At 34.7% G+C, this 14,067-nt stretch overlaps 1 long non-coding RNA gene across 1 annotated transcript; it reads right to left on the bottom strand.

Moving 5' to 3' along the window:
- Nucleotides 1–1,201: 1,201 nt before the first annotated feature.
- LOC149799727 (uncharacterized) lies at nt 1,202–8,847 on the bottom strand. The gene is made up of 4 exons (XR_016420917.1): nt 8,817–8,847; nt 8,261–8,300; nt 3,251–3,313; nt 1,202–1,252 (listed from the first exon to the last, which is right to left on the bottom strand). It is a non-coding gene; the product is annotated as an uncharacterized LOC149799727 (long non-coding RNA).
- Nucleotides 8,848–14,067: the final 5,220 nt, after the last annotated feature.

Genomic DNA, 14,067 nt, shown 5'->3' with positions numbered 1-14,067 from the left:
ATATATATATATATATATATATATATATAGAGAGAGAGAGAGAGAGAGAGAGAGAGAGAGAGATTACTAAATTAACAAAACCTTCGATCAAATTTTCTATAACAATGCCCACTTTAGGTCAGTTTTCGCTTCAACATTTGTTTAATATGCAGTATATAAATGGGCTAAAGTATTTAATCAAGAAAAGGATTTTGGTGTAAAGTTTTTTGTATATATTGATCATCTTATTTGCATCTCATTAGTATGCTAAATAGTAAGTTAAATATTTGTTAACAATTCCCAATATAGGGAATTTTCATTTTCTGTCGATATTTCTCTACTGGGAATATATTGTATACTACAGCTCATAGAACTACTGGAACAATGAAGAGTTTGGTGCTTTGCTATAAAGTTTTTTTTCTCTCCGTGAAATCAAATACATTAATGTGTTTCAACTTTGCAGTGCTTCGGGTATTTAACCGTTTGTAATGTATGTATGATGTATAACATTCTCCATGTACGTCTCTAAACTGAGCTCATATTTGGATTTGCATGTTGTTTAGAAGCTGTTCGAATCGAACTATGACAAAAAAGAGTATAAAAAGTTTTACATTAAAGAAGAACGAACTGGAAACGTGCACATTTGTTAGGACAGTGACACGCTTTATGTAAGCCAGTTTTCCCTTGTGTTAACCTTTTCAGGTTCCCTTATTTTTCTTTTTGGAGTCATTTATTGTCAGTCTATTTGAAATGTGTCTCAATAGTATGAGCTTTTCTTCCATAACTGTATCTATATTTTTCATATCTTATTCCATTCTTTTAAATTGCCATTTGAGTTTCCAAGTTCTTTGTTGAGTATCTCATAGATAGTGTATACTTTCATCCCCTACTCTCTATGATTTATAGGACTTCATGAGTTAGGAGATGAGAACCTCTAAAGTTGCGGCAAAGTCCCATTCAGTTTAATACACTTTACAATCTTATTCTTGCATACGTGATCCACCATCCACAAGACTATTAATGCATTTCATCAAAATACCGTCAAACAACATTCTAAAAACTGTTGCTAAATGGATCTGGTATGCACAATACAGGTTTAGACTTGTAAACCTCTGACATCAGGCACATATATTCTCTCTCTCTCTCTCTCTCTCTCTCTCTCTCGCATAAACTTTGATAAACGTCAATTACTATGAAACACATTTTATGACTAAGAACTTACCTTCCTCACAGATGGGATCTCCTCTTTCGGAAAACTGGAATCTCCATTTATCTGCAGAAAATATTTTTACCTTTCAAAATAATTATTTGGATAATAAAAAGTACCAATTTACATTTTTGTGAAAATTGAAACATTCATCGGGAGAGAAGAGTCTGATGACGTACACATTCTTCTATTCCCATTTCTAAGCTCAATAACAGAAAAGAAGACGAGAATATTGAAGATATAAGTTAAATATCTCAGATACGAATTATTTATTTTCTCAGGGTAGCGTAAAAAGTATAGAATTTTACAGATCTGGAATATTTCCTGGATAATAATTATTTGAATGTTTAGAAAGACTGATTTAGCAGATCGGAATTAAAACATTTTTCCCTACCCCCCAAAAGTGTGGGACATTTTATATAAAAAACACAAAATGGAAACAGAAAAACAAACAAACAAATAGCTTATTCTTAGTCCCCTCCACAGACCACACACTACACACTATGTTCTGCGCTACGAAGTTTTAACATTTGTCTGTTTATTTCTCGACCGATCTAAAAGCTGCATAGTCTCGAGAGGATAAAGTTTCATTTTCAGTAGAATTCGCAGAAGTACATGCATCAAATTTAACTATCCTTATGATTTTATAGGTGACAAATGGAAATAATTATGTTGACATGTCTGTCTCTGTACTTAGTGCATGAGTGAATTTACAAATTTGACAAAATATGTGTAAATAATTTAAGGTAACATCGAGATGACCATTTTCTTTAAGCTTGAATAGGAATACATTACATCCCATGTACATGCATATGTCAATCAATCAATCAATCAATCAATATATATATATATATATATATATATATATATATATATATATATATATATATATATATATATATATATATGTTTGATGCCGTAAGTAAACCCCAAACTCAAGAATCTCCACACCTTCCGCCCAGCTCCCCCCTCCACAATGCCACAGCCCAAAACCCTTACAAATATCATATGTCTTCTGTCTAAGAATGAATTCTAATGTACACAGTTTGGTTGAAGAGATTTCATAGCAAATATCAATGTAATATAATATGTAATGTAATAGCAATATTTCAGTTCACCTCGGATAGGTATGCATCCAATAACATTACAATGCCACCCACTGTCCCAATTAACCCCTATTAATTGGTAAGATAATTATATACCTACCATGTTAAGACCAATACTTCTATGTTCCAAAAAGTTATGGTCTTAAATGATTCTTTACTGCAACCGAAAGAAATACCTTGATTTGTTTCGCACTCTCTAACCCGGAAAACGTGGACGCCTACAAATTGTGTGTACCTACTAAAATGTATGTCCTTTATGGCGGATTTGAGAACGAAAACTATGTACGCACATATTATATGTTTACTACAGACAGTTTTATTTCAAGAAAGGTTATATCTACCGTGTAAGTGACTATCAAGCTTTATCGTCTTTCCCATTGGTTGGACGACTAATCAATTCCTCAAACAATTACTGACACACTATGCTTTTGTTACTAATATTAACGTAATAAAGACTTTAATACATACATGTATTTTAGGTGCAAATAACGTCATACTCCAACTGCTTCTGAAATATATCCCCCATGTGTTTGATGTGTTTTCTGTTCGGTGACATACCAATCCAAACAATACCAGTCCTAAAGTTTCCTTTTAATTTTTCAACTCTAACAAGGAACCAACGTTATGACAATCACCACAGACATTTTTTTCATCCTAAATATAAACTTTCTTGCTCTTACTTTTACGAATGTCTGTATATATTTATATATCTAGCACATCTATGTTATTCTATAAAATTACCTAAATATAGATAGATAGGCAAATGGATGGATAGAAGGATCGATGGTTACAAAGAGAAATAAGATGGACATATACATAGATGCATAAATTATATGCACCCACCCATTTTTCTGTGATTATCTGTGAATTTATTGCAGTTTTACATCCATCCATTTGGCAAAAATATTTCATCTATAGTGCGTGAAAAGTAAGATGTAATATGAACTTAAGTACTTACATCTATAACATATTAACATAACCAGTAACACGAGGGTCAGCTCTCTTTGTCCCATCTCCTCACCTGTGAATAAATGCTAACAATCTGAGCATTATATTTTAATCTTTCAGAAAGTATGAACATTTTTCCTTTACAGGATTTAACAACAAATGTATATATCAGCTCTATGTGGGAGATAATTAGCATATGGAATAACAGAAGTAAATAACACGAAACGGATAGTAATTTTTAACAAGTAAACTTCAAACAGAGCACCGCTCCGGTGGCCTAGTGGTTAGAGCGTCCGCCTCGGATGCGGGAGGTCGTGGGTTCTATCCCCGGCCGAGTCATACCAGAGACTTAAAAAATGGTACTAACAGCTGCCTCGCTTGGCGTTCAGCATTAAGAGGTTAGTGTTAGGACTGGTCGGCCTGGTGTCAGGATAATGTGACTGGGTGGGACATCATGCTACATGTCTGCGGCATGATGCCCCAGTGCTAGACATCACTATAAACCGCCACATTGCAGACATCGTAGCGATATGACTGAAAAATTGTTAAAGCTACGTTAAAAAGTCAAAATCACATCACATCACATCAAACAGAGCACTCAAAGCAAAGTTTAGTACCATAATTTTCGATTCCAATTTATATTTCACTATGTACTTTGCATCGTGTCAGGTTTTAAAAATATTTCAGTATTCACCAGCCATTCAATCTGGTAATTCTGACAATTGTCATTGCGAACTGTTATAATGTATGCACATGGACACACTTTTTCGAAAGTGATATAAACAAGAGGCCATCGAATGAACTGATGCACTACCAGCTGAAAAGAATTTCCAGAAATTAAAGATTACACAATTTCTTCTTTTGAACTGCCAAATGTTGAAACAATTTCTAATATATTTGAACATTAACAAGATATTTTTTTAATTTAGCCGTTATGGCAGCCATATTGGATGCAAGATCGGCACCATTTTAATTTCTAGCCAACTAGACATCATTAAACGTATTTGGCGAAATATCCATGTTAATACGACCATGCGTTCGGGAAAAGCAGTGATAACAAGATTTAAAATTTTTCAAAAATTCAATTTTGCTGATATATTGGAAATTGAAGAACGCAAGTTTAATACAGAACCAACTGTATATCATAAGCAGTTTTCTGGTGGAAACCCCAAGTAGATATGTCTTTCATGAGAAAGATAATCTATAAGATTTGCAAGACAGCAGCCATTGTAAACTATATTGGATGCCAGGACGGAATCATTTTCCTTGCGGTCAAAGTAGACATCACCAATTTTTAGTTTAAATCCCGTGTCAATATTATCATCCGTCAAGGAGGAGTAGTAAGTAATATGAGTGTTTTCAAGATGGCTGCTGAGTTTGTGATATTTGAAGCTTGTTCAACGCCATTTTCAGTAAAACCAGCTATACATAATATAACGTTGTCCTGTGAGGTTGTTAGATTTGAACCCCATGTCGATATGACTTTCCATTCAGTATGAGCAACGATTAAAAGATTTAAGCTTGGGTGCTATTGGGACCATATTTGAAGTCAGATCGGCAGATTATTAAGGCATCATAAAATGTCTTCTGGAGGAAATCTCAAGTTGATATAATTTCCGTTCAGTAGCAGTAGTAGTACCAACATTTCTAAGATGGTTGATAGGTGTCGGCCATATTGGACATTAGAGAGGACCAAGTAGACATTCCAGCAAGTTAATATGACCATGAATTCAGGAGGAGTAACGACAGTAAATTTTTAACGACGTCTGTTGTGGAGGCAACATTCGGTGTCTAAGCAGAATGGTTTTCATTTAGGACCATTCAGAATATAGGATAAATATATATGTGTGTGATCTGGATTTTTAACAAAGCTTTAAAAAGTTTCTGTCATATCGTTACGATGTCTGCAGTGTGGTAGTTGTTAATGATGTCTAGCACTGGGCCATCATGCCGCACACATGTAGCATCATGTCCCACCCAGTCACATTATTCTGACATCAGGCCGACCGCACCTAGCACTAACCTCTTAATGCTAAGTGCCATGCGAGGTTGCTGCTATTACCATTTTTATAAATCTTTGGTATGACACGGCCGGGGTTCGAGCCCGCAACCTACCGCATCCAAGGCGGACGCTCTAACCACTGAGGCCACCGGGGCGGTCAGATAAATATGTATCTTAAGTTTCACTGCAATTTGCCAAGTAGTTTAGGAGGAGTAGTGATATCAATCTTGTGCTAATGGACGGTCGTGATACGACGAACAACGTGCTATCCCATACACTTTTTCTGATATACGACCAGTAGAGCCAAACATTAGTGCGAATGTAATAAATATTTGCAGTTCGGAAGAAGTCATATATAAAATTCAATGAAATCGCTGAAGAAAAACATTCTGTTAGCTTAAACACATTGCTTATTTTCTTTATGCTGACTTGGAATTCTTTGCTTCATGTACGCTTGTTTTTTTTTTTTTCCGAGTAGGAGAAATTTCAAACCTTGCTTTGGTTCAATATTTATAGGTTACTGCATTTGTATGGGAAAATATGAACGAGTTTTTTGGACGGAATACTGCGCGACCTTGGGAGTGCAGTATACCCTTCCGACAAAGCGAATTCATATTTTCCCATACAAATGCAGTAACCTTTTTATTATATGCTCATTTTCTAAATTCTACTTAAGACTTAATTATATAAACAAAATACACTACAAGAAACAACGTAAATGAATGTATGCCGCATTCCAAACTAAATACATAAGCGCATATTCATCATTACACAAAAATAACATTATTACTGCGCACATAACTCGGGCAGATAAATTTGAACTTAGTCGCGCGCTCGAAAGAAAATGGCGTGTCGAGTTAAAATTGAAATTTGGAGTCATATTGTGAATGAATGTGCATTGCAACAACTTTTCCATTTGATCTAGAATGAATAGATTTTGGTATTTTTCTCGATTCTATCAAATTTCGTGATTATGGACTGGGTTTGTATGTGACAATTCCACATGAGATACACGAGATTGAAGAAGCTAAGGAGAAGCGTGTTGACATCTGCAAATGTGTTTCTGTTTCTATCATTGAATGTTTGAAATCATAATGTGAGAAAAAAATTAAGTCTTTCAATTGCAATTATTAAAAAGACGCTATGAAATTTAATGCTTATTTCAGTTTGAGTGCAGTAAGGAGGATGTAATTGCACTTATATTCGAAAGTACAGTACAATTTCGAAATGTGTAATCCAGATTGAGAACTTATGATATGGCTCATGTAATTCGGATTTGCAGAACTAAGAAAGTACATTTTGAGGAAATTCAAGACGTAAAACTGTAAGTATATTTTTTTGCCATTATTATCACCAGCTAAAGAAGAGAGTATATGACTTGCCACGTGTATGTTATTTGTAAGGACCTTATCTTGCGTCTGTTATATACTGTAGCGAGCCTAAATCCGAATAATTGTATCAACGCGGAATGTGCCAAAGCAGCTGGTATGTGGCAGTCCACGAAACATCGGTTTTAGTTCATTTAGAAACGAATTTAAAGAACCACAAAGCAAAGCTCCTCTTACGCGAGTGTACATGATTCGTGTAGAAATCAATAGTGGTGGCTTCTGCGTGCATTGTTTGTTTGCAACAGAAAGTAGTTCATTTATGCACGTGAATGCTATATGTGTATTGGCGCGCGGGATCAATATCGGGTAATACTACACGATTCTGACAATGTAAAGTTAACGGGGGAAAAATGAGCATATAGTAATGATAGGTTACTGCATTTGTATATATGAAAATATGAACGAGTTTTTCGGATGGAATGCTGCACGACCTTGGGAGTGCAGTATATCCTCCCGACAAAATGAGTTCATATTATCCCATTTAAATGCAGTAACCTTTTTATTATATGGTAATATTTCTTATTCTACCTAAAGCTTAATTATACAAACAAAATACACTACAAGAAACAAAGTAACTGAATGTATGCCGTATTCTAAACTAAATAAACAAGCACAGATTCGTCATTACACAATAACAACATTATTAATGCGCACATAACTCCACCTAGACATAACTTTTGAAAGAAAATGGCGTTTTGGTCTACTTAAAATTGAAATTTAGATTTATATTGTGAATTAATGCACATTGCAATAACTTTTTCATTTGAACCAAGAATGAATAGATTTTGGTTATTTTGTCGATTCTACGAAATTTCGTCATTATGGTCTGGATTCATCTGTGTAAATTCGACATCAGATGCATTGTACTGAAAGTAGCGAGGGAGAAGTGAGTTGACATCTGCAAGTGTGTTTGTGTTCTGTCATTGAATATTTGAAAAATCATAATGTGAGAAAAATATGAAATCTTTCCATTGCAAGTATCAAAAAGACGCTATGGAATTTAATATTTATTTCATTTTGGTTGCACTAAGTAGGATGTAATTGCACTTGGAATATAGTCGCAATTACAGTACAATTTCGAAGTGTGTAAACAAGCTTGAGAACCCATGACATGGCTCATTTAATTCGGATTTGCAGAACTAAGAAAGGAAATTCAGGATGTAAAACTGTAAGTTTATTTTTTTGCCATTCTTTTTACCAGCTAAAGAAGACAGTTTATTCCTTCTCACTTGCATGTTGTTTGTAGGTACCCTGCAATTTTATGAAATCTGGCATCTCCCGCCTAAATCCGAAACACTGTATCGAAAAGGTTAACGCGAAATGTAGCAAAGCAGTTGGTATGTGGCAGTCCACGAAACATCTGCTTTAGTTCATTCAGAGGCAAATGTAATCAACCAAAACGTAAACCGCTTACTATGTGAGTGTACATGATTTGTTTACAAAAAGTGCTGGCCATCTGCGTCCATTGTTTATTTACAATGGAAAGAAGTTCCTTAATGAGTGCAATATGAAATTGCGTGCGAGTTCAGTATCGTAAAATACTGAAGGATTCTGACAATGCAAAGTTAACGGAGAAAAAACATGAGCATATAATAATAAAAATTTCGGACGTTTCGTTTTGTCATCTTACCCAGATTGGGTCTTTGTTGATTTCTTTCATCCTCCATTATCTGAAAAAAAGGGAAGAAAAAACCCGAACCAATACGACTTGAACGAAAATCACACAAAATAGTTTACTAATGAAAAAGAGATAAAACAGCTGAAAATGCTTGAAAACTTAGTAAACTTCGTGTGTATTTTGCGTTACTGTCAGACACGTACAAATTTATATACAAACGTCATCGTTGACGGGGTGTAGTTCTGTATTTATCGTACGGAAAATCAAATTGTATCGATCTAATTCCAACGGAAAAACAACGGACTGATACCTTCAAACAGAGTGAACCAACGCCATCTATGACCACATATTACATTATGACATTGACGAAAGTTTATTGGTAATTTCGACCATAGGCCACGATACTATAGTTACATAAAATTATTGCAACGATGTAGAGATCCATATGAAAAAATACACTAGACAGTGAAGTGAAACGGGGAAAAAGGAAAAACTAGGAAGATGAAACAGAAATAACATTTCAAAGTTGTTATTTTGTACATAGATAGAAAAAAATTAATATAGTTACGTGAAGTTTTGCTTTCTTCTGTGTGATGCTGAAAAGACATATTGCACAAGTTGAGATAGCATGACAATGTTCTTAGACTTCATAAGAAATATAACATTTCTTCACGTGGATATTAGTTGCTAACAATTCCTTGTATGAATCTGTTTCTAATATTTGCATAAGATGTTCATTGTTAAATCATGTGACATTCATTTCTTATAAAGTCTTGTATCACACAGCATACATATACGTTTGATTTGGAGAGATGCCATCATGCCGTCCTTCCTCTACAACTAAAGTATGCGCGACATTTGTATAAGTCTGGCTAATGCACTTTGCAGATAGGTAGGTAAATCAATGATTTTATAAAATGAAGGAAAAATATTGTCATGAACGTTATTATAGTGAAAGGCTTTATGCGGTTTGTTTATTGTTGAATTCCAATCCTGATATAAACTGTCTTTAAGACGTGGTCTGAAAATGAGCAAAACTACTTTTTCATCTCCTACATCTGTGCATAACATAGACACCCAAATTCATGCAAGAATAATTTGACTTGAACTCTCGAAACTCATGGGACATTACCCGCCCATTTTCTTCAATATAATGTAGATTGTCTTCGAGCTTGGTTATCACCTATTCTGATGAACCTAATCAAATTCTAATAATTATAATTAATACAGATACTATATAGAGAAAAAAGAGGTACTATATATATATATATATATATATATATATATATATATATATATATATATATATATATATATATATATATATATATATCTGTGTGTGTGTGTGTGTGTGTGTGTGTGTGTCCAGGAACAGTTATGCCTAGAGGAGTTAGTAAAGAAAATTTATCGCGAAAATGTTGATACGTGATACATGGAAAAGATGATTATGTGAAGGGTTAAGCAATAATAATAACAATAATAGTAATAATAATACTAATGAAGACGATTTACTTTTCTTAGAAATTGCGAGTAGAATATCGTTATCTTTTTTATCCACTGACAGACGAGATGAAATTACATGGTACGCGACATTTGAATTGCTAGACATAAATCTCTAGATATCCATAACACCAGAGATCAAATACTCATTAGAAATCAATAACAAACACATTTCTAATCTTAGTGTTGAAAAAATTCTAAACCTTCAATTGAAAGTCATGTAATCTGTGTAAAACAAAACCCCGAAAGGACAGATTATTCTCAACATGTTTGTCCTGCGAACAAAGACGTATAATCTGTCTTGTCGCAGCAACCTGGAGAAAGCCACATTTATGAAGTAGAGAGTACATGTCAGCGCGTTCGTCGCACATGAAACCAAAAGAGACAAAGTTGACACGTACTTACCCATGATGAGTCTAGCTTTCTTTCGGCTCATCATGACTAGAAATTGGATTCTCTTAAAAGTTTCTTCGAGTTTTCATTTACCGTGGAAAACTCACGAAGTCTTCTCTCATTTCGAGTACATTATACGTTTAGGCCTATGGTCAAAATCTGAGTCCATTGAAAGAAAGAATTCTCAGAATCAGATAAATCATCAAAGGATAAGTTTACGACAGTATTGCCATTCCGGTTTACGGAGTTTCTTTTGCCTCCGTGAAAACCTCGACCTTGGGATCTTGTTGTTTCTAGGCTGGCTACAACATCATTAAATATTTGCAAGTAATCATGAAATGTGTTTTGATCACAATTTCTTCTGAGAAGTTCAAGTTGAATATTGATAACTGTTTGATGTAGTAATTTAGGTTTCAGGAGTTCGTGAAGCTTAAAACAAGTGAAATGAAGAATGGACTTCCATCATTTATCGAAGTACACATTTATGGAAGTACAAGGTTTTCAAACAAAAAGGGAGTTTATCAAATCTAACAACTCCAGACTTAAATCCATTTTAAACACTTGAGATGGATGCTTGTTATGTAAACGTGCCATATACAGACACAAGTATATAAGCTAAATGTTGAGATATGTTGCTTTCACATAGTTTGTATGGATTTACCTCCCTTTGCGGTAATACTTTTATTAGCTTTTTTTGCGTAGCTCTACTGCATGCGTAATCATTTTAGTTTTAGTTTCTTTGTATTGCTTACAGCTTTTCGTGCTTTTATTTCTGCGAGATGATTGCAGTTTTCATTTGCTCCATTTTGCTACGTTTACATATATTTTTTGTATATGATATTAGTTGCTAGAATCTGATCTGTCTTTATATATATATATATATATATATATATATATATATATATATATATATATATATATATATATATATGCATGCTTCCTAATCATTTACACTTATCGTATATGTCTGCATTGTCTACGTTTTCCATCTAGACTTGTCCAGCTCCGTGTCTTTGTTATTTTTAAATCTGTATGCATATATAAAGGTGTCTTGCTTGTGTATTGACCAGCCATTACGCATGTATATTTTAATACTGCATGTAGTTATTCATGGAAATTGATTCTCTGTATTGGACTTGGACATATAAATTAGAAGTTGGGGGAGTAGGTTTATTTATGTTCTTTAGCATCCGTATATGATTTGTATAAATAGCGATAAACAATATGTAGGCTTGCATGTATGTCAGATATTTTAAGTTAATTGTTGTATTATTGTTTATAGTCAGTAAAATATGTCCAAATAAAATTTGTCTGTGTCTATGAAACTGTCAGATACTATTTACTAGAGCTGAAACCAATATCCCAATATTCAAATTAGAATACTTTTTGCGAATATTCGAACAGAAAATCGGTATTCGAATATTCATTTGTTTACCCACTTGTATACGACTTAATTTACGACTTAATTGCTTATCGGTACTTCTACCCATGTATGTATGTATGTATGTATGTATGTATGTATGTATGTATGTGTGTGTGTGTGGGGGGGGGGGACGATTTATTTCCTTATCTGTATTTCTACCCATGTAGGTGTTCTTGTGTGAACGAATGATGTATGTATGTACGTATGTATTTACATATGTTTGTACCCTTACATGATTATTTCTGTCTCATTATTGCTATATCACCATAACGACTCATATCTACAGTAATAAAATTTTTCCAAACGCCATGCCTATTTTTGCATGCATCATTGTATATCACCGGATGATAGTACGATTCCTATTTAGATAATATGTCTTTCCATTTATTGGCATTGTTACGTTGAAATTTGTAAAACTAGCGATAAACCTGACCTAATTACTCGACTGAACTGCTGACAGAAACAATCCAAAGTAATGTATTTCATTTCCATAGTCCGATGGATAAACATTACATGTTTTCAAAGCTGTGTGCAGAATAGGCCGACATATCGCGAGTCATGAAAACGTGGGTGGTATCCCGTGTATTCAAACTTAATATTATTTTGAACAGAATATTCTGGTTACCATTGCCTCTTTTCAAATGGTAAGCATTGTAGTATTTTATTTGCATCAATCATTCGAATTCGGTATGCGTTTTACTTCAGTATTGGTGACGGAAACCTTAGTTGCGCAGAAATGCCCAACAGCAATGTATTTGCTCTTAGTAACAAGATTTACTCAATTAACGGATGAACTGAGTTCTGTGAATACTCATGTTTTACCTTCAGTCGAGCGTTTTAGACAATGCATTGAAAATGGAAAAGGTTGATAATGAGTCACGAGAGGAATTATTTACGTAACTATGGCCTTATTGGAGTTCCTGGAGGTTACCACTGTAATCTTAGAAGAAGTGAAGCACAGGACATTATTTAATCGTCCTCAAGCTATTATGTGATTTTTTTGCAATTAAGGAAACCATCCGTACTCCCCCCCCCCCCGCCCGCGCCGAACTTGCAGATAGTGATCTACGGATCATAATGCAGAATCGGTCACACATACACACACACACACACACACACACACACGCGCGCGCTTGCTTTACGATGAATTTTGTTTCTTCTAAATAATTATGATTGTGACTGCTGTTAATAATCTAATTCATTCAGTTTTCGATTTCCCCAGTATTATAATTAAAAGGAATGCACAGTGAAACGGACAACCAAATGATCCACATGTATATAAGTTCGCATGTTAAAGAGTAGCCAAATAAAGAAACAACAACACCCCCTCCACTCCATTCCCCACGAACACTGAATGAATACATGTGATGTGATGTGATTTTTGATTTTTAACGTAGCTTTAACGATTTTTCAGTCACATCGATACGATGTCTGCAATGTGGCAGTTTATAGTGATGTCTAACACTGGGGCATCATGCCGCAGACATGTAGCATGATGTCCCACCCAGTCACATTATCCTGACACCAGGCCGACCAGTCCTAACACTAACCTCTTAATGCTGAACGCCAAGCGAGGCAGCTGTTAGTACCATTTTTTAAGTCTCTGGTATGACTCGGCCGGGGATCGAACCTACGACCTCCCGCATCCGAGGCGGACGCTCTAACCACTAGGCCACCGGAGCGGTCCTGAATGAATATATGAAAAGAGTGACAAATAGAAGAATCACGAAATATATGAGTTTACACACGAATAAAATCAACCAAAGCACAATAAATGGCCATAAAATCCATTAAATATGGTTTTTATTTTATCCTTATCTGTTCTTTCTACACAATGAAATGAGCACAGCAATAGAGTTTTGCGTAATCATCGTGTAAACTCCAATGTTGTTAAGTTGGTCGGAAAGCAATATGCTGATGAACACAAGGTGTTGTGGGTAAATGACATTACGTATAAGAACAAGGTTAATCCCTAACATAATCTATTTACATCGGGAACGAGCATTTAGTGGAGGTTGGGGGAAATTCGTTTTTATATTTCCTGCTTCAAAATAGTTTCAAAACATATTCTTGTTTTCTGTTTTAGAAAATGAACTAATCGGTTACAATACTTTGAAAAATTAATTATCTTAAGGTAGAAGAAAAAAATATGTCCTGATTGGAAATAAAATCTGAGTCACCCTCCTCTGGGAAAATGAAATGGCCCGTCTTGTTCACTGCTTCCTATGCTCCCTGGGTCATACGCAGCAGGGAACCAGACTAATGGCTGGTCCCTTAAGAAAATACTGTTGTTCGTTTATTTTTTAATAAGGTTTACGTTCATGAGGATTATAGTTTCAAACGCCTGCAAAGAAAATGGCTGTGTTGAATAAAGTTTTCTGACCTTTCCCACCCGATTTTAGCTTTGTCCTGATGTTTAAAGTGGGAAAAGTCAATGTATATTAATTTCTGTGATTTTAGAAATGGATATCATGAAAACAAGTATTAACAGGTTAGCTCTCCC

The sequence above is a fragment of the Sinohyriopsis cumingii genome, chromosome 5, assembly GCF_028554795.1.
Source record: "Sinohyriopsis cumingii isolate HCF-2022 chromosome 5, ASM2855479v2, whole genome shotgun sequence".
NCBI lineage: Eukaryota > Metazoa > Mollusca > Bivalvia > Unionida > Unionidae > Sinohyriopsis > Sinohyriopsis cumingii.
Note: the sequence above shows the minus strand (reverse complement) of the source record. Positions and strands in the feature narration are given on the sequence as shown.